This window comes from Lissotriton vulgaris, chromosome 8 (assembly GCF_964263255.1).
Source record: "Lissotriton vulgaris chromosome 8, aLisVul1.2, whole genome shotgun sequence".
NCBI lineage: Eukaryota > Metazoa > Chordata > Amphibia > Caudata > Salamandridae > Lissotriton > Lissotriton vulgaris.
The window spans coordinates 154,867,906-154,886,350 of record NC_141696.1 but is presented as its reverse complement, the minus strand read 5'-3'; the positions used below and the strand labels follow the sequence as shown (position 1 = coordinate 154,886,350).

The following is an 18,445-nucleotide window of genomic DNA, read 5'->3' as shown; positions in this document are numbered from 1 at the left end:
GTTTCTCATATATTTCGGTTGTATAAAGTCTTGCTGAAAAAGTGCAGTCCTTACTATATGAGCATAGGACCCATGTAAGAGCTCATCTGGAAGAGTCATGCTCTTGTATGCCCTGGCCAGACAGGCCATGCAAATATGGAAGAATGCCTAGCATCTGGTAGACAGTTGGACTCCAGCACACTTACGGCAATTTCCTCAGGGCTGTGATCAGGGGCTGCTTAGATTTGCGTATTCCACCCTATGTTGTGACATTGAAATTCCTTGTTGAATTTGCTTTAGCTAGCCAAGAGGTGGCTGTTGACTCAATTTCAAAGCAGCTTTGGGCCGTTCAAGTGGCTGGTTAATAGCACTTTCTCTTTGTACGCCTTAAAGGCATAAAGAGTTCTTCATAGGTACTGCTCTCTATGGATTGTTCAAAGATCTGTTGGAAGTACTTATAATAGGATAAATAAATTGAGGGCATGCTTTTTCGGTACCCCACTTGCATGGCTGTCTGGCCTGTGGAAGGTTCTATAAATGGAAGTCAGGATGGCCGAGTGGTCTAAGGCGCTGCGTTCAGGTCGCAGTCTCTTCTGGAGGCGTGGGTTCAAATCCCACTTCTGACAATTGTGTGTTTACTCTACTTTTTTCTTGGGAGAGAAAAAATCAGATCATTTCCCTCACATGGGCTTATATGGTTGTCTACTTGGAAAAGTGCAGTGAGTTTTTTTCTTGCTCTAGCCACTCATGACCTAAGATGTGTGCTTTTTTTGGTTCACAATATCTTTCCCTCTCTGTAGATGATCAAGCAACGTGTGGTCAGGATGGCCGAGAGGTCTAAGGCGATGCGTTAAGTCCGCAGTCTCTCCTGGAGGCGTGGGTTCAAATCCCACTTCTGACAAACCTTTAAGTCCATTTTGTCTCTGAGTTCTTTTAGAATCTCAGCTAAAAATTGGCAGTGCATATAATATCTGAATAAGTAACAAACTTCAGTTTCAACTGCAAATTAATTTGCCCAATTCTGTCTTCAAGCTCGTATAATATTCTTCTAGCACTCGTGGTGTTTTATGTGTTTTTTGGGCGGTGCTTAAAAAGTCCCTTTTATTAATGAAATGGGTTACATTCAGACTTGTGATATTTTTGGTTTCCAATAAGTAGATTGTTAATTTTATGTAACCTCATTTTCTAATGCTCCATTCAAGAGATGTTTCCACTATGAAATGCAGAGCAAGGGGAAAGAGCACAAGTGATAGAGCGAGTGAGTGAGAAGGGGTGTTGAGGAAGGAGAGAATGAAACAAAGACAGAGTGAGTGAACGGCAGGTAGGCCTAGAAGAGGAGACTAGAAGTGAAGGCGACATACTTTTCCCTGCTTTTGACCTCCCACCCATCCCAAACCGACCACATACGTACCATCTATGCAACGTTGGTATGCAGAAATTCACGCCTCAGCCAGTGAGGGTAAGTCCCAGGCCAGGGGCTAGAGAGCAAAAGACTGCATGTGCTCAGACGTTCCCTGCTAGGGACAGTTGATCTGAAACAAGGTCTGCTCTCTTGTATCCAGCAAGGATCTAGAAATCCTGCATGAATCTGCAAGGCACAATGACAGCATACATTTGCATAATATGCCCCACCTTCTGCCTTCCTACTTCCTGTGCATTAGTTGTTTGTGTAGAGAGAGAGGTCGCATGCAAGGTAATTTTGTGAGTAGGATACAGGACCCTAAATAGCTGGTGAGAGGTATGAGGTATTCTAAAAGCATAAAAATTGTACACCTGTGAAATGAAATGCTTTCACATGTGATCTTCTGTGTTTATTGTCCTGTGCATAAAGTTGCACCTTGTGTTTGAAGGTTTAAATTATTTCAGGCTTGCATGGAGGCAGAAATTTCTGAGTGACTTTTATACATTTCTTAAGACTCTGCACTGTCAGGATGGCCGAGTGGTCTAAGGCGCTGTGTTTAGGCCACAGTCTCCTCTGGAGGCGTGGGTTCGAATCCCACTTCTGACATGACTTTTGGAGATGTAATCTCCTTTTTCAGGTTAACATCTGATGGAAGTTGCATCTGTTGGTCTTCACCTGGGATGTGATTCCGTCCTCATCTAGTCAAGAGAGCTGGGGTTTCTCATATATTTCGGTTGTATAAAGTCTTGCTGACAAAGTGCAGTCCTTACTATATGAGCATAGGACCCATGTAAGAGCTCATCTGGAAGAGTCATGCTCTTGTATGCCCTGGCCAGACAGGCCATGCAAATATGGAAGAATGCCTAGCATCTGGTAGACAGTTGGACTCCAGCACACTTACGGCAATTTCCTCAGGGCTGTGATCAGGGGCTGCTTAGATTTGCGTATTCCACCCTATGTTGTGACATTGAAATTCCTTGTTGAATTTGCTTTAGCTAGCCAAGAGGTGGCTGTTGACTCAATTTCAAAGCAGCTTTGGGCCGTTCAAGTGGCTGGTTAATAGCACTTTCTCTTTGTACGCCTTAAAGGCATAAAGAGTTCTTCATAGGTACTGCTCTCTATGGATTGTTCAAAGATCTGTTGGAAGTACTTATAATAGGATAAATAAATTGAGGGCATGCTTTTTCGGTACCCCACTTGCATGGCTGTCTGGCCTGTGGAAGGTTCTATAAATGCAAGTCAGGATGGCCGAGTGGTCTAAGGCGCTGCGTTCAAGTCGCAGTCTCTTCTGGAGGTGTGGGTTCAAATCCCACTTCTGACAATTGTGTGTTTACTCTACTTTTTTCTTGGGAGAGGAAAAAATCAGATCATTTCCCTCACATGGGCTTATATGGTTGTCTACTTGGAAAAGTGCAGTGAGTTTTTTTCTTGCTCTAGCCACTCATGACCTAGGATGTGTGCTTTTTTTGGTTCACAATATCTTTCCCTCTCTGTAGATGTTAAAGCAACGTGTGGTCAGGATGGCTGAGTGGTCTAAGGCGCTGAGTAAGTCCGCAGTCTCTCCTGGAGGCGTGGGTTCGAATCCCACTTCTGACAAACCTTTAAGTCCATTTTGTCTCTGAGTTCTTTTAGAATCTCAGCTAAAAATTGGCAGTGCATATAATATCTGAATAAGTAACAAACTTCAGTTTCAACTGCAAATTAATTTGCCCAATTCTGTCTTCAAGCTCGTATAATATTCTTCTAGCACTCGTGGTGTTTTATGTGTTTTTTGGGGGGTGCTTAAAAAGTCCCTTTTATTAATGAAATGGGTTACATTCAGACTTGTGATATTTTTGGTTTCCAATAAGTAGATTGTTAATTTTATGTAACCTCATTTTCTAATGCTCCATTCAAGAGATGTTTCCACTATGAAATGCAGAGCAAGGGGAAAGAGCACAAGTGATAGAGCGAGTGAGTGAGAAGGGGTGTTGAGGAAGGAGAGAATGAAACAAAGACAGAGTGAGTGAACGGCAGGTAGGCCTAGAAGAGGAGACTAGAAGTGAAGGCGACATACTTTTCCCTGCTTTTGACCTCCCACCCATCCCAAACCGACCACATACGTACCATCTATGCAACGTTGGTATGCAGAAATTCACGCCTCAGCCAGTGAGGGTGAGTCCCAGGCCAGGGGCTAGAGAGCAAAAGACTGCATGTGCTCAGACGTTCCCTGCTAGGGACAGTTGATCTGAAACAAGGTCTGCTCTCTTGTATCCAGCAAGGATCTAGAAATCCTGCATGAATCTGCAAGGCACAATGACAGCATACATTTGCATAATATGCCCCACCTTCTGCCTTCCTACTTCCTGTGCAGTAGTTGTTTATGTAGACAGAGAGGTCGCAGGCAAGGTAATTTTGTGAGTAGGATACAGGACCCTAAAAAGCTGGTGAGAGGTATGAGGTATTCTAAAAGCATAAAAATTGTACACCTGTGAAATGAAATGCTTTCACATGTGATCTTCTGTGTTTATTGTCCTGTGCATAAAGTTGCACCTTGTGTTTGAAGGTTTAAATTATTTCAGGCTTGCATGGAGGCAGAAATTTCTGAGTGACTTTTATACATTTCTTAAGACTCTGCACTGTCAGGATGGCCGAGTGGTCTAAGGCGCTGCGTTCAGGTCGCAGTCTCTTGTGGAGGCGTGGGTTCAAATCCCACTTCTGACATGACTTTTGGAGATGTAATCTCCTTTTTCAGGTTAACATCTGATGGAAGTTGCATCTGTTGGTCTTCACCTGGGATGTGATTCCGTCCTCATCTAGTCAAGAGAGCTGGGGTTTCTCATATATTTCGGTTGTATAAAGTCTTGCTGAAAAAGTGCAGTCCTTACTATATGAGCATAGGACCCATGTAAGAGCTCATCTGGAAGAGTCATGCTCTTGTATGCCCTGGCCAGACAGGCAATGCAAATATGGAAGAATGCCTAGCATCTGGTAGACAGTTGGACTCCAGCACACTTACGGCAATTTCCTCAGGGCTGTGATCAGGGGCTGCTTAGATTTGCGTATTCCACCCTATGTTTTGACATTGAAATTCCTTGTTGAATTTGCTTTAGCTAGCCAAGAGGTGGCTGTTTACTCAATTTCAAAGCAGCTTTGGGCCGTTCAAGTGGCTGGTTAATAGCACTTTCTCTTTGTACGCCTTAAAGGTCTAAAGAGTTCTTCATAGGTACTGCTCTCTATGGATTGTTCAAAGATCTGTTGGAAGTACTTATAATAGGATAAATAAATTGAGGGCATGCCTTTTCGGTACCCCACTTGCATGGCTGTCTGGCCTGTGGAAGGTTCCACAAATGCAAGTCAGGATGGCCGAGTGGTCTAAGGCGCTGCGTTCAGGTCGCAGTCTCTTCTGGAGGCGTGGGTTCAAATCCCACTTCTGACAATTGTGTGTTTACTCTACTTTTTTCTTGAGAGAGAAAAAAATAGATCATTTCCCTCACATGGGCTTATATGGTTGTCTACTTGGAAAAGTGCAGTGAGTTTTTTTCTTGCTCTAGCCACTCATGACCTAAGATGTGTGCTTTTCTTGGTTCACAATATCTTTCCCTCTCTGTAGATGATCAAGCAACATGTGGTCAGGATGGCAGAGTGGTCTAAGGCACTGCGTTAAGGCCGCAGTCTCTCCTGGAGGCGTGGGTTCGAATCCCACTTCTGACAAAACTTTAAGTCCATTTTGTCTCTGAGTTCTTTTAGAATCTCAGCTAAAAATTGGCAGTGCATAAAATATCTGAATAAGTAACAAACTTCAGTTTCAACTGCAAATTAATTTGCCCAATTCTGTCTTCAAGCTCGTGTAATATTCTTCTAGCACTCGTGGTGTTTTATGTGTTTTTTGGGGGGTGCTTAAAAAGTCCCTTTTATTAATGAAATGGGTTCCATTCAGTCTTGTGATATTTTTGGTTTCCAATAAGTAGATTGTTAATTTTATGTAACCTCATTTTCTAATGCTCCATTCAAGAGATGTTTCCACTATGAAATGCAGAGCAAGGGGAAAGAGCACAAGTGATAGAGCGAGTGAGTGAGAAGGGGTGTTGAGGAAGGAGAGAATGAAACAAAGACAGAGTGAGTGAACGGCAGGTAGGCCTAGAAGAGGAGACTAGAAGTGAAGGCGACATACTTTTCCCTGCTTTTGACCTCCCACCCATCCCAAACCGACCACATACGTACCATCTATGCAACGTTGGTATGCAGAAATTCACGCCTCAGCCAGTGAGGGTAAGTCCCAGGCCAGGGGCTAGAGAGCAAAAGACTGCATGTGCTCAGACGTTCCCTGCTAGGGACGGTTGATCTGAAACAAGGTCTGCTCTCTTGTATCCAGCAAGGATCTAGAAATCCTGCATGAATCTGCAAGGCACAATGACAGCACACATTTGCATAATATGCCCCACCTTCTGCCTTCCTACTTCCTGTGCAGTAGTTGTTTGTGTAGAGAGAGAGGTCGCAGGCAAGGTAATTTTGTGAGTCGGATACAGGACCCTAAAAAGCTGGTGAGAGGTATGAGGTATTCTAAAAGCATAAAAATTGTACACCTGTGAAATGAAATGCTTTCACATGTGATCTTCTGTGTTTATTGTCCTGTGCATAAAGTTGCACCTTGTGTTTGAAGGTTTAAATTATTTCAGGCTTGCATGGAGGCAGAAATTTCTGAGTGGCTTTTATACATTTCTTAAGACTCTGCTCTGTCAGGATGGCCGAGTGGTCTAAGGCGCTGTGTTTAGGCCGCAGTCTCCTCTGGAGGCGTGGGTTCGAATCCCACTTCTGACATGACTTTTGGAGATGTAATCTCCTTTTTCAAGTTAACATCTGATGGAAGTTGCATCTGTTGGTCTTCACCTGGGATGTGATTCCGTCCTCATCTAGTCAAGAGAGCTGGGGTTTCTCATATATTTCGGTTGTATAAAGTCTTGCTGACAAAGTGCAGTCCTTACTATATGAGCATAGGACCCATGTAAGAGCTCATCTGGAAGAGTCATGCTCTTGTATGCCCTGGCCAGACAGGCCATGCAAATATGGAAGAATGCCTAGCATCTGGTAGACAGTTGGACTCCAGCACACTTACGGCAATTTCCTCAGGGCTGTGATCAGGGGCTGCTTAGATTTGCGTATTCCACCCTATGTTGTGACATTGAAATTCCTTGTTGAATTTGCTTTAGCTAGCCAAGAGGTGGCTGTTGACTCAATTTCAAAGCAGCTTTGGGCCGTTCAAGTGGCTGGTTAATAGCACTTTCTCTTTGTACGCCTTAAAGGCATAAAGAGTTCTTCATAGGTACTGCTCTCTATGGATTGTTCAAAGATCTGTTGGAAGTACTTATAATAGGATAAATAAATTGAGGGCATGCTTTTTCGGTACCCCACTTGCATGGCTGTCTGGCCTGTGGAAGGTTCTATAAATGCAAGTCAGGATGGCCGAGTGGTCTAAGGCGCTGCGTTCAGGTCGCAGTCTCTTCTGGAGGTGTGGGTTCAAATCCCACTTCTGACAATTGTGTGTTTACTCTACTTTTTTCTTGGGAGAGGAAAAAATCAGATCATTTCCCTCACATGGGCTTATATGGTTGTCTACTTGGAAAAGTGCAGTGAGTTTTTTTCTTGCTCTAGCCACTCATGACCTAGGATGTGTGCTTTTTTTGGTTCACAATATCTTTCCCTCTCTGTAGATGATCAAGCAACGTGTGGTCAGGATGGCCGAGTGGTCTAAGGCGCTGCGTTAAGTCCGCAGTCTCTCCTGGAGGCGTGGGTTCGAATCCCACTTATGACAAACCTTTAAGTCCATTTTGTCTCTGAGTTCTTTTAGAATCTCAGCTAAAAATTGGCAGTGCATATAATATCTGAATAAGTAACAAACTTCAGTTTCAACTGCAAATTAATTTGCCCAATTCTGTCTTCAAGCTCGTATAATATTCTTCTAGCACTCGTGGTGTTTTATGTGTTTTTTGGGGGGTGCTTAAAAAGTCCCTTTTATTAATGAAATGGGTTACATTCAGACTTGTGATATTTTTGGTTTCCAATAAGTAGATTGTTAATTTTATGTAACCTCATTTTCTAATGCTCCATTCAAGAGATGTTTCCACTATGAAATGCAGAGCAAGGGGAAAGAGCACAAGTGATAGAGCGAGTGAGTGAGAAGGGGTGTTGAGGAAGGAGAGAATGAAACAAAGACAGAGTGAGTGAACGGCAGGTAGGCCTAGAAGAGGAGACTAGAAGTGAAGGCGACATACTTTTCCCTGCTTTTGACCTCCCACCCATCCCAAACCGACCACATACGTACCATCTATGCAACGTTGGTATGCAGAAATTCACGCCTCAGCCAGTGAGGGTAAGTCCCAGGCCAGGGGCTAGAGAGCAAAAGACTGCATGTGCTCAGACGTTCCCTGCTAGGGACAGTTGATCTGAAACAAGGTCTGCTCTCTTGTATCCAGCATGGATCTAGAAATCCTGCATGAATCTGCAAGGCACAATGACAGCATACATTTGCATAATATGCCCCACCTTCTGCCTTCCTACTTCCTGTGCAGTAGTTGTTTGTGTAGAGAGAGAGGTCACATGCAAGGTAATTTTGTGAGTAGGATACAGGACCCTAAATAGCTGGTGAGAGGTATGAGGTATTCTAAAAGCATAACAATTGTACACCTGTGAAATGAAATGCTTTCACATGTGATCTTCTGTGTTTATTGTCCTGTGCATAAAGTTGCACCTTGTGTTTGAAGGTTTAAATTATTTCAGGCTTGCATGGAGGCAGAAATTTCTGAGTGACTTTTATACATTTCTTAAGACTCTGCACTGTCAGGATGGCCGAGTGGTCTAAGGCGCTGTGTTTAGGCCGCAGTCTCCTCTTGAGGCGTGGGTTCGAATCCCACTTCTGACATGACTTTTGGAGATGTAATCTCCTTTTTCAGGTTAACATCTGATGGAAGTTGCATCTGTTGGTCTTCACCTGGGATGTGATTCCGTCCTCATCTAGTCAAGAGAGCTGGGGTTTCTCATATATTTCGGTTGTATAAAGTCTTGCTGACAAAGTGCAGTCCTTACTATATGAGCATAGGACCCATGTAAGAGCTCATCTGGAAGAGTCATGCTCTTGTATGCACTGGCCAGACAGGCAATGCAAATATGGAAGAATGCCTAGCATCTGGTAGACAGTTGGACTCCAGCACACTTACGGCAATTTCCTCAGGGCTGTGATCAGGGGCTGCTTAGATTTGCGTATTCCACCCTATGTTGTGACATTGAAATTCCTTGTTGAATTTGCTTTAGCTAGCCAAGAGGTGGCTGTTGACTCAATTTCAAAGCAGCTTTGGGCCGTTCAAGTGGCTGGTTAATAGCACTTTCTCTTTGTACGCCTTAAAGGTCTAAAGAGTTCTTCATAGGTACTGCTCTCTATGGATTGTTCAAAGATCTGTTGGAAGTACTTATAATAGGATAAATAAATTGAGGGCATGCCTTTTCGGTACCCCACTTGCATGGCTGTCTGGCCTGTGGAAGGTTCCACAAATGCAAGTCAGGATGGCCGAGTGGTCTAAGGCGCTGCGTTCAGGTCGCAGTCTCTTCTGGAGGCGTGGGTTCAAATCCCACTTCTGACAATTGTGTGTTTACTCTACTTTTTTCTTGAGAGAGAAAAAAATAGATCATTTCCCTCACATGGGCTTATATGGTTGTCTACTTGGAAAAGTGCAGTGAGTTTTTTTCTTGCTCTAGCCACTCATGACCTAAGATGTGTGCTTTTCTTGGTTCACAATATCTTTCCCTCTCTGTAGATGATCAAGCAACATGTGGTCAGGATGACCGAGTGGTCTAAGGCGCTGCGTTAAGGCCGCAGTCTCTCCTGGAGGCGTGGGTTCGAATCCCACTTCTGACAAAACTTTAAGTCCATTTTGTCTCTGAGTTCTTTTAGAATCTCAGCTAAAAATTGGCAGTGCATAAAATATCTGAATAAGTAACAAACTTCAGTTTCAACTGCAAATTAATTTGCCCAATTCTGTCTTCAAGCTCGTGTAATATTCTTCTAGCACTCGTGGTGTTTTATGTGTTTTTTGGGGGGTGCTTAAAAAGTCCCTTTTATTAATGAAATGGGTTACATTCAGTCTTGTGATATTTTTGGTTTCCAATAAGTAGATTGTTAATTTTATGTAACCTCATTTTCTAATGCTCCATTCAAGAGATGTTTCCACTATGCAATGCAGAGCAAGGGGAAAGAGCACAAGTGATAGAGCGAGTGAGTGAGAAGGGGTGTTGAGGAAGGAGAGAATGAAACAAAGACAGAGTGAGTGAACGGCAGGTAGGCCTAGAAGAGGAGACTAGAAGTGAAGGCGACATACTTTTCCCTGGTTTTGACCTCCCACCCATCCCAAACCGACCACAAACGTACCATCTATGCAACGTTGGTATGCAGAAATTCACGCCTCAGCCAGTGAGGGTGAGTCCCAGGCCAGGGGCTAGAGAGCAAAAGACTGCATGTGCTCAGACGTTCCCTGCTAGGGACAGTTGATCTGAAACAAGGTCTGCTCTCTTGTATCCAGCAAGGATCTAGAAATCCTGCATGAATCTGCAAGGCACAATGACAGCATACATTTGCATAATATGCCCCACCTTCTGCCTTCCTACTTCCTGTGCAGTAGTTGCTTGTGTAGAGAGAGAGGTCGCAGGCAAGGTAATTTTGTGAGTAGGATACAGGACCCTAAAAAGCTGGTGAGAGGTATGAGGTATTCTAAAAGCATAAAAATTGTACACCTGTGAAATGAAATGCTTTCACATGTGATCTTCTGTGTTTATTGTCCTGTGCATAAAGTTGCACCTTGTGTTTGAAGGTTTAAATTATTTCAGGCTTGCATGGAGGCAGAAATTTCTGAGTGACTTTTATACATTTCTTAAGACTCTGCACTGTCAGGATGGCCGAGTGGTCTAAGGCGCTGTGTTTAGGCCGCAGTCTCCTCTGGAGGCGCGGGTTCAAATCCAACTTCTGACGTGACTTTTGGAGATGTAATCTCCTTTTTCAGGTTAACATCTGATGGAAGTTGCATCTGTTGGTCTTCACCTGGGATGTGATTCCGTCCTCATCTAGTCAAGAGAGCTGGGGTTTCTCATATATTTCGGTTGTATAAAGTCTTGCTGACAAAGTGCAGTCCTTACTATATGAGCATAGGACCCATGTAAGAGCTCATCTGGAAGAGTCATGCTCTTGTATGCCCTGGCCAGACAGGCCATGCAAATATGGAAGAATGCCTAGCATCTGGTAGACAGTTGGACTCCAGCACACTTACGGCAATTTCCTCAGGGCTGTGATCAGGGGCTGCTTAGATTTGCGTATTCCACCCTATGTTGTGACATTGAAATTCCTTGTTGAATTTGCTTTAGCTAGCCAAGAGGTGGCTGTTGACTCAATTTCAAAGCAGCTTTGGGCCTTTCAAGTGGCTGGTTAATAGCACTTTCTCTTTGTACGCCTTAAAGGTCTTAAGATTTCTTCATAGGTACTGCTCTCTATGGTTTGTTCAAAGATCTGTTGGAAGTACTTATAATAGGATAAATAAATTGAGGGCATGCCTTTTTGGTACCCCACTTGCATGGCTGTCTGGCCTGTGGAAGGTTCCACAAATGCAAGTCAGGATGGCCGAGTGGTCTAAGGCGCTGCGTTCAGGTCGCAGTCTCTTCTGGAGGCGTGGGTTCAAATCCCACTTCTGACACGACTTTTGGAGATGTAATCTCCTTTTTCAGGTTAACATCTGATGGAAGTTGCATCTGTTGGTCTTCACCTGGGATGTGATTCCGTCCTCATCTAGTCAAGAGAGCTGGGGTTTCTCATATATTTCGGTTGTATAAAGTCTTGCTGACAAAGTGCAGTCCTTACTATATGAGCATAGGACCCATGTAAGAGCTCATCTGGAAGAGTCATGCTCTTGTATGCCCTGGCCAGACAGGCCATGCAAATATGGAAGAATGCCTAGCATCTGGTAGACAGTTGGACTCCAGCACACTTACGGCAATTTCCTCAGGGCTGTGATCAGGGGCTGCTTAGATTTGCGTATTCCACCCTATGTTGTGACATTGAAATTCCTTGTTGAATTTGCTTTAGCTAGCCAAGAGGTGGCTGTTGACTCAATTTCAAAGCAGCTTTGGGCCGTTCAAGTGGCTGGTTAATAGCACTTTCTCTTTGTACGCCTTAAAGGCATAAAGAGTTCTTCATAGGTACTGCTCTCTATGGATTGTTCAAAGATCTGTTGGAAGTACTTATAATAGGATAAATAAATTGAGGGCATGCTTTTTCGGTACCCCACTTGCATGGCTGTCTGGCCTGTGGAAGGTTCTATAAATGCAAGTCAGGATGGCCGAGTGGTCTAAGGCACTGCGTTCAGGTCGCAGTCTCTTCTGGAGGCGTGGGTTCAAATCCCACTTCTGACAATTGTGTGTTTACTCTACTTTTTTCTTGGGAGAGAAAAAATCAGATCATTTCCCTCACATGGGCTTATATGGTTGTCTACTTGGAAAAGTGCAGTGAGTTTTTTTCTTGCTCTAGCCACTCATGACCTAAGATGTGTGCTTTTTTTCGGTTCACAATATCTTTCCCTCTCTGTAGATGATCAAGCAACGTGTGGTCAGGATGGCCGAGAGGTCTAAGGCGCTGCGTTTAGTCCGCAGTCTCTCCTGGAGGCGGGGGTTCGAATCCCACTTCTGACAAACCTTGAAGTCCATTTTGTCTCTGAGTTCTTTTAGAATCTCAGCTAAAAATTGGCAGTGCATATAATATCTGAATAAGTAACAAACTTCAGTTTCAACTGCAAATTAATTTGCCCAATTCTGTCTTCAAGCTCGTATAATATTCTTCTAGCACTCGTGGTGTTTTATGTGTTTTTTGGGGGGTGCTTAAAAAGTCCCTTTTATTAATGAAATGGGTTACATTCAGACTTGTGATATTTTTGGTTTCCAATAAGTAGATTGTTAATTTTATGTAACCCCATTTTCTAATGCTCCATTCAAGAGATGTTTCCACTATGAAATGCAGAGCAAGGGGAAAGAGCACAAGTGATAGAGCGAGTGAGTGAGAAGGGGTGTTGAGGAAGGAGAGAATGAAACAAAGACAGAGTGAGTGAACGGCAGGTAGGCCTAGAAGAGGAGACTAGAAGTGAAGGCGACATACTTTTCCCTGCTTTTGACCTCCCACCCATCCCAAACCGACCACATACGTACCATCTATGCAACGTTGGTATGCAGAAATTCACGCCTCAGCCAGTGAGGGTAAGTCCCAGGCCAGGGGCTAGAGAGCAAAAGACTGCATGTGCTCAGACGTTCCCTGCTAGGGACAGTTGATCTGAAACAAGGTCTGCTCTCTTGTATCCAGCAAGGATCTAGAAATCCTGCATGAATCTGCAAGGCACAATGACAGCATACATTTGCATAATATGCCCCACCTTCTGCCTTCCTACTTCCTGTGCAGTAGTTGTTTGTGTAGAGAGAGAGGTCGCATGCAAGGTAATTTTGTGAGTAGGATACAGGACCCTAAATAGCTGGTGAGAGGTATGAGGTATTCTAAAAGCATAAAAATTGTACACCTGTGAAATGAAATGCTTTCACATGTGATCTTCTGTGTTTATTGTCCTGTGCATAAAGTTGCACCTTGTGTTTGAAGGTTTAAATTATTTCAGGCTTGCATGGAGGCAGAAATTTCTGAGTGACTTTTATACATTTCTTAAGACTCTGCACTGTCAGGATGGCCGAGTGGTCTAAGGCGCTGTGTTTAGGCCGCAGTCTCCTCTGGAGGCGTGGGTTCGAATCCCACTTCTGACATGACTTTTGGAGATGTAATCTCCTTTTTCAGGTTAACATCTGATGGAAGTTGCATCTGTTGGTCTTCACCTGGGATGTGATTCCGTCCTCATCTAGTCAAGAGAGCTGGGGTTTCTCATATATTTCGGTTGTATAAAGTCTTGCTGACAAAGTGCAGTCCTTACTATATGAGCATAGGACCCATGTAAGAGCTCATCTGGAAGAGTCATGCTCTTGTATGCCCTGGCCAGACAGGCAATGCAAATATGGAAGAATGCCTAGCATCTGGTAGACAGTTGGACTCCAGCACACTTACGGCAATTTCCTCAGGGCTGTGATCAGGGGCTGCTTAGATTTGCGTATTCCACCCTATGTTGTGACATTGAAATTCCTTGTTGAATTTGCTTTAGCTAGCCAAGAGGTGGCTGTTGACTCAATTTCAAAGCAGCTTTGGGCCGTTCAAGTGGCTGGTGAATAGCACTTTCTCTTTGTACGCCTTAAAGGTCTAAAGAGTTCTTCATAGGTACTGCTCTCTATGGATTGTTCAAAGATCTGTTGGAAGTTCTTATAATAGGATAAATAAATTGAGGGCATGCCTTTTCGGTACCCCACTTGCATGGCTGTCTGGCCTGTGGAAGGTTCCACAAATGCAAGTCAGGATGGCCGAGTGGTCTAAGGCACTGCGTTCAGGTCGCAGACTCTTCTGGAGGCGTGGGTTCAAATCCCACTTCTGACAATTGTGTGTTTACTCTACTTTTTTCTTGAGAGAGAAAAAAATAGATCATTTCCCTCACATGGGCTTATATGGTTGTCTACTTGGAAAAGTGCAGTGAGTTTTTTTCTTGCTCTAGCCCTCATGACCTAAGATGGGTGCTTTTCTTGGTTCACAATATCTTTCCCTCTCTGTAGATGATCAAGCAACATGTGGTCAGGATGGCCGAGTGGTCTAAGGCGCTGCGTTAAGGCCGCAGTCTCTCCTGGAGGCGTGGGTTCGAATCCCACTTCTGACAAAACTTTAAGTCCATTTTGTCTCTGAGTTCTTTTAGAATCTCAGCTAAAAATTGGCAGTGCATAAAATATCTGAATAAGTAACAAACTTCAGTTTCAACTGCAAAGTAATTTGCCCAATTCTGTCTTCAAGCTCGTGTAATATTCTTCTAGCACTCGTGGTGTTTTATGTGTTTTTTGGGGGGTGCTTAAAAAGTCCCTTTTATTAATGAAATGGGTTACATTCAGTCTTGTGATATTTTTGGTTTCCAATAAGTAGATTGTTAATTTTATGTAACCTCATTTTCTAATGCTCCATTCAAGAGATGTTTCCACTATGAAATGCAGAGCAAGGGGAAAGAGCACAAGTGATAGAGCGAGTGAGTGAGAAGGGGTGTTGAGGAAGGAGAGAATGAAACAAAGACAGAGTGAGTGAACGGCAGGTAGGCCTAGAAGAGGAGACTAGAAGTGAAGGCGACATACTTTTCCCTGCTTTTGACCTCCCACCCATCCCAAACCGACCACAAACGTACCATCTATGCAACGTTGGTATGCAGAAATTCACGCCTCAGCCAGTGAGGGTGAGTCCCAGGCCAGGGGCTAGAGAGCAAAAGACTGCATGTGCTCAGACGTTCCCTGCTAGGGACAGTTGATCTGAAACAAGGTCTGCACTCTTGTATCCAGCAAGGATCTAGAAATCCTGCATGAATCTGCAAGGCACAATGACAGCACACATTTGCATAATATGCCCCACCTTCTGCCTTCCTACTTCCTGTGCAGTAGTTGTTTGTGTAGAGAGAGAGGTCGCAGGCAAGGTAATTTTGTGAGTCGGATACAGGACCCTAAAAAGCTGGTGAGAGGTATGAGGTATTCTAAAAGCATAAAAATTGTACACCTGTGAAATGAAATGCTTTCACATGTGATCTTCTGTGTTTATTGTCCTGTGCATAAAGTTGCACCTTGTGTTTGAAGGTTTAAATTATTTCAGGCTTGCATGGAGGCAGAAATTTCTGAGTGACTTTTATACATTTCTTAAGACTCTGCACTGTCAGGATGGCCGAGTGGTCTAAGGCGCTGTGTTTAGGCCGCAGTCTCCTCTGGAGGCGTGGGTTCGAATCCCACTTCTGACATGACTTTTGGAGATGTAATCTCCTTTTTCAGGTTAACATCTGATGGAAGTTGCATCTGTTGGTCTTCACCTGGGATGTGATTCCGTCCTCATCTAGTCAAGAGAGCTGGGGTTTCTCATATATTTCGGTTGTATAAAGTCTTGCTGACAAAGTGCAGTCCTTACTATATGAGCATAGGACCCATGTAAGAGCTCATCTGGAAGAGTCATGCTCTTGTATGCCCTGGCCAGACAGGCCATGCAAATATGGAAGAATGCCTAGCATCTGGTAGACAGTTGGACTCCAGCACACTTACGGCAATTTCCTCAGGGCTGTGATCAGGGGCTGCTTAGATTTGCGTATTCCACCCTATGTTGTGACATTGAAATTCCTTGTTGAATTTGCTTTAGCTAGCCAAGAGGTGGCTGTTGACTCAATTTCAAAGCAGCTTTGGGCCGTTCAAGTGGCTGGTTAATAGCACTTTCTCTTTGTACGCCTTAAAGGCATAAAGAGTTCTTCATAGGTACTGCTCTCTATGGATTGTTCAAAGATCTGTTGCAAGTACTTATAATAGGATAAATAAATTGAGGGCATGCTTTTTCGGTACCCCACTTGCATGGCTGTCTGGCCTGTGGAAGGTTCTATAAATGCAAGTCAGGATGGCCGAGTGGTCTAAGGCGCTGCGTTCAGGTCGCAGTCTCTTCTGGAGGCGTGGGTTCAAATTCCACTTCTGACAATTGTGTGTTTACTCTACTTTTTTCTTGAGACAGAAAAAATCAGATCATTTCCTTCACATGGGCTTATATGGTTGTCTACTTGGAAAAGTGCAGTGAGTTTTTTTCTTGCTCTAGCCACTCATGACCTAAGATGTGTGCTTTTTTTGGTTCACAATATCTTTCCCTCTCTGTAGATGATCAAGCAACATATGGTCAGGATGGCTGAGTGGTCTAAGGCGCTGCGTTAAGGCCGCAGTCTCTCCTGGAGACGTGGGTTCGAATCCCACTTCTGACAAAACTTTAAGTCCATTTTGTCTCTGAGTTCTTTTAGAATCTCAGCTAAAAATTGGCAGTGCATATAATATCTGAATAAGTAACAAACTTCAGTTTCAACTGCAAATTAATTTGCCCAATTCTGTCTTCAAGCTCGTATAATATTCTTCTAGCACTCGTGCTGTTTTATGTGTTTTTTGGGGGGTGCTTAAAAAGTCCCTTTTATTAATGAAATGGGTTACATTCAGTCTTGTGATATTTTTGGTTTCCAATAAGTAGATTGTTAATTTTATGTAACCTCATTTTCTAATGCTCCATTCAAGAGATGTTTCCACTATGAAATGCAGAGCAAGGGGAAAGAGCACAAGTGATAGAGCGAGTGAGTGAGAAGGGGTGTTGAGGATGGAGAGAATGAAACAAAGACAGAGTGAGTGAACGGCAGGTAGGCCTAGAAGAGGAGACTAGAAGTGAAGGCGACATACTTTTCCCTGCTTTTGACCTCCCACCCATCCCAAACCGACCACAAACGTACCATCTGTGCAACGTTGGTATGCAGAAATTCACGCCTCAGCCAGTGAGGGTGAGTCCAAGGCCAAGGGCTAGAGAGCAAAAGACTGCATGTGCTCAGACGTTCCCTGCTAGGGACAGTTGATCTGAAACAAGGTCTGCTCTCTTGTATCCAGCAAGGATCTAGAAATCCTGCATAAATCTGCAAGGCACAATGACAGCATACATTTGCATAATATGCCCCACCTTCTGCCTTCCTACTTCCTGTGCAGTAGTTGTTTGTTTAGAGAGAGAGGTCGCAGGCAAGGTAATTTTGTGAGTAGGATACAGGACCCTAAATAGCTGGTGAGAGGTATGAGGTATTCTAAAAGCATAAAAATTGTACACCTGTGAAATGAAATGCTTTCACATGTGATCTTCTGTGTTTATTGTCCTGTGCATAAAGTTGCACCTTGTGTTTGAAGGTTTAAATTATTTCAGGCTTGCATGGAGGCAGAAATTTCTGAGTGACTTTTATACATTTCTTAAGACTCTGCACTGTCAGGATGGCCGAGTGGTCTAAGGCGCTGTGTTTAGGCCGCAGTCTCCTCTGGAGGCGTGGGTTCAAATCTCACTTCTGACATGACTTTTTGAGATATAATCTCCTTTTTCAGGTTAACATCTGATGGAAGTTGCATCTGTTGGTCTTCACCTGGGATGTGATTCCGTCCTCATCTAGTCGAGAGAGCTGGGGTTTCTCATATATTTCGGTTGTATAAAGTCTTGCTGACAAAGTGCAGTCCTTACTATATGAGCATAGGACCCATGTAAGAGCTCATCTGGAAGAGTCATGCTCTTGTATGCCGTGGCCAGACAGGCCATGCAAATATGGAAGAATGCCTAGCATCTGGTAGACAGTTGGACTCAAGCACACTTACGGCAATTTCCTCAGGGCTGTGATCAGGGGCTGCTTAGATTTGCGTATTCCACCCTATGTTGTGACATTGAAATTCCTTGTTGAATTTGCTTTAGCTAGCCAAGAGGGGGCTGTTGACTCAATTTCAAAGCAGCTTTGGGCCGTTCAAGTGGCTGGTTAATAGCACTTTCTCTTTGTACGCCTTAAAGGTCTAAAGAGTTCTTCATAGGTACTGCTCTCTATGGATTGTTCAAAGATCTGTTGGAAGTACTTATAATAGGATAAATAAATTGAGGGCATGCCTTTTCGGTACCCCTTTTGCATGGCTGTCTGGCCTGTGGAAGGTTTTACAAATGCACGTCAGGATGGCCGAGTGGTCTAAGGCGCTGTGTTCAGGTCGCAGTCTCTTTTGGAGGCATGGGTTCAAATCCCACTTCTGACAATTGTGTGTTTACTCTACTTTTTTCTTGAGAGAGAAAAAATCAAATCATTTCCCTCACAATGGCTTATATGGTTGTCTACTTGGAAAAGTGCAGTGAGTTTTTTTCTTGCTTTCGCCACTCATGACCTAAGATGTGTGCTTTTTTTTGTTCACAATATCTTTCCCTCTCTGTAGATTATCAAGCAACATGTGGTCAGGATGGCCGAGTGGTCTAAAGCACTGCGTTAAGGCCGCAGTCTCTCCTGGAGGTGTGGGTTCGAATGCCACGTCTGACAAAACTTTAAGTCCATTTTGTCTCTGAGTTCTTTTAGAATCTCAGCTAAAAATTGGCAGTGCATATAATATCTG

At 43.7% G+C, this 18,445-nt stretch overlaps 18 non-coding genes across 18 annotated transcripts; all 18 read left to right on the top strand.

The window, feature by feature from the left end:
- Positions 1-522: 522 nt before the first annotated feature.
- TRNAL-CAG (transfer RNA leucine (anticodon CAG)) lies at positions 523-605 on the top strand. The gene has a single exon. It is a non-coding gene; the product is annotated as a tRNA-Leu (tRNA).
- A 1,299-nt stretch (positions 606-1,904) lies between these two features.
- On the top strand, positions 1,905-1,987 carry TRNAL-UAG (transfer RNA leucine (anticodon UAG)). The gene has a single exon. It is a non-coding gene; the product is annotated as a tRNA-Leu (tRNA).
- A 632-nt stretch (positions 1,988-2,619) lies between these two features.
- TRNAL-CAA (transfer RNA leucine (anticodon CAA)) lies at positions 2,620-2,702 on the top strand. Its single transcript has one exon. It is a non-coding gene; the product is annotated as a tRNA-Leu (tRNA).
- Positions 2,703-4,001: 1,299 nt separating this feature from the next.
- On the top strand, positions 4,002-4,084 carry TRNAL-CAG (transfer RNA leucine (anticodon CAG)). The gene has a single exon. It is a non-coding gene; the product is annotated as a tRNA-Leu (tRNA).
- Positions 4,085-4,716: 632 nt separating this feature from the next.
- On the top strand, positions 4,717-4,799 carry TRNAL-CAG (transfer RNA leucine (anticodon CAG)). The gene has a single exon. It is a non-coding gene; the product is annotated as a tRNA-Leu (tRNA).
- Positions 4,800-4,991: 192 nt separating this feature from the next.
- Positions 4,992-5,074, top strand: TRNAL-AAG (transfer RNA leucine (anticodon AAG)). Its single transcript has one exon. It is a non-coding gene; the product is annotated as a tRNA-Leu (tRNA).
- A 1,024-nt stretch (positions 5,075-6,098) lies between these two features.
- TRNAL-UAG (transfer RNA leucine (anticodon UAG)) lies at positions 6,099-6,181 on the top strand. Its single transcript has one exon. It is a non-coding gene; the product is annotated as a tRNA-Leu (tRNA).
- A 632-nt stretch (positions 6,182-6,813) lies between these two features.
- Positions 6,814-6,896, top strand: TRNAL-CAG (transfer RNA leucine (anticodon CAG)). Its single transcript has one exon. It is a non-coding gene; the product is annotated as a tRNA-Leu (tRNA).
- A 2,015-nt stretch (positions 6,897-8,911) lies between these two features.
- On the top strand, positions 8,912-8,994 carry TRNAL-CAG (transfer RNA leucine (anticodon CAG)). Its single transcript has one exon. It is a non-coding gene; the product is annotated as a tRNA-Leu (tRNA).
- A 2,014-nt stretch (positions 8,995-11,008) lies between these two features.
- On the top strand, positions 11,009-11,091 carry TRNAL-CAG (transfer RNA leucine (anticodon CAG)). Its single transcript has one exon. It is a non-coding gene; the product is annotated as a tRNA-Leu (tRNA).
- Positions 11,092-11,723: 632 nt separating this feature from the next.
- TRNAL-CAG (transfer RNA leucine (anticodon CAG)) lies at positions 11,724-11,806 on the top strand. Its single transcript has one exon. It is a non-coding gene; the product is annotated as a tRNA-Leu (tRNA).
- Positions 11,807-13,106: 1,300 nt separating this feature from the next.
- Positions 13,107-13,189, top strand: TRNAL-UAG (transfer RNA leucine (anticodon UAG)). Its single transcript has one exon. It is a non-coding gene; the product is annotated as a tRNA-Leu (tRNA).
- A 632-nt stretch (positions 13,190-13,821) lies between these two features.
- Positions 13,822-13,904, top strand: TRNAL-CAG (transfer RNA leucine (anticodon CAG)). Its single transcript has one exon. It is a non-coding gene; the product is annotated as a tRNA-Leu (tRNA).
- A 191-nt stretch (positions 13,905-14,095) lies between these two features.
- TRNAL-AAG (transfer RNA leucine (anticodon AAG)) lies at positions 14,096-14,178 on the top strand. The gene has a single exon. It is a non-coding gene; the product is annotated as a tRNA-Leu (tRNA).
- Positions 14,179-15,202: 1,024 nt separating this feature from the next.
- TRNAL-UAG (transfer RNA leucine (anticodon UAG)) lies at positions 15,203-15,285 on the top strand. Its single transcript has one exon. It is a non-coding gene; the product is annotated as a tRNA-Leu (tRNA).
- Positions 15,286-16,192: 907 nt separating this feature from the next.
- Positions 16,193-16,275, top strand: TRNAL-AAG (transfer RNA leucine (anticodon AAG)). Its single transcript has one exon. It is a non-coding gene; the product is annotated as a tRNA-Leu (tRNA).
- A 1,024-nt stretch (positions 16,276-17,299) lies between these two features.
- TRNAL-UAG (transfer RNA leucine (anticodon UAG)) lies at positions 17,300-17,382 on the top strand. Its single transcript has one exon. It is a non-coding gene; the product is annotated as a tRNA-Leu (tRNA).
- A 632-nt stretch (positions 17,383-18,014) lies between these two features.
- Positions 18,015-18,097, top strand: TRNAL-CAG (transfer RNA leucine (anticodon CAG)). The gene has a single exon. It is a non-coding gene; the product is annotated as a tRNA-Leu (tRNA).
- The last annotated feature ends 348 nt before the right edge of the window (positions 18,098-18,445 follow it).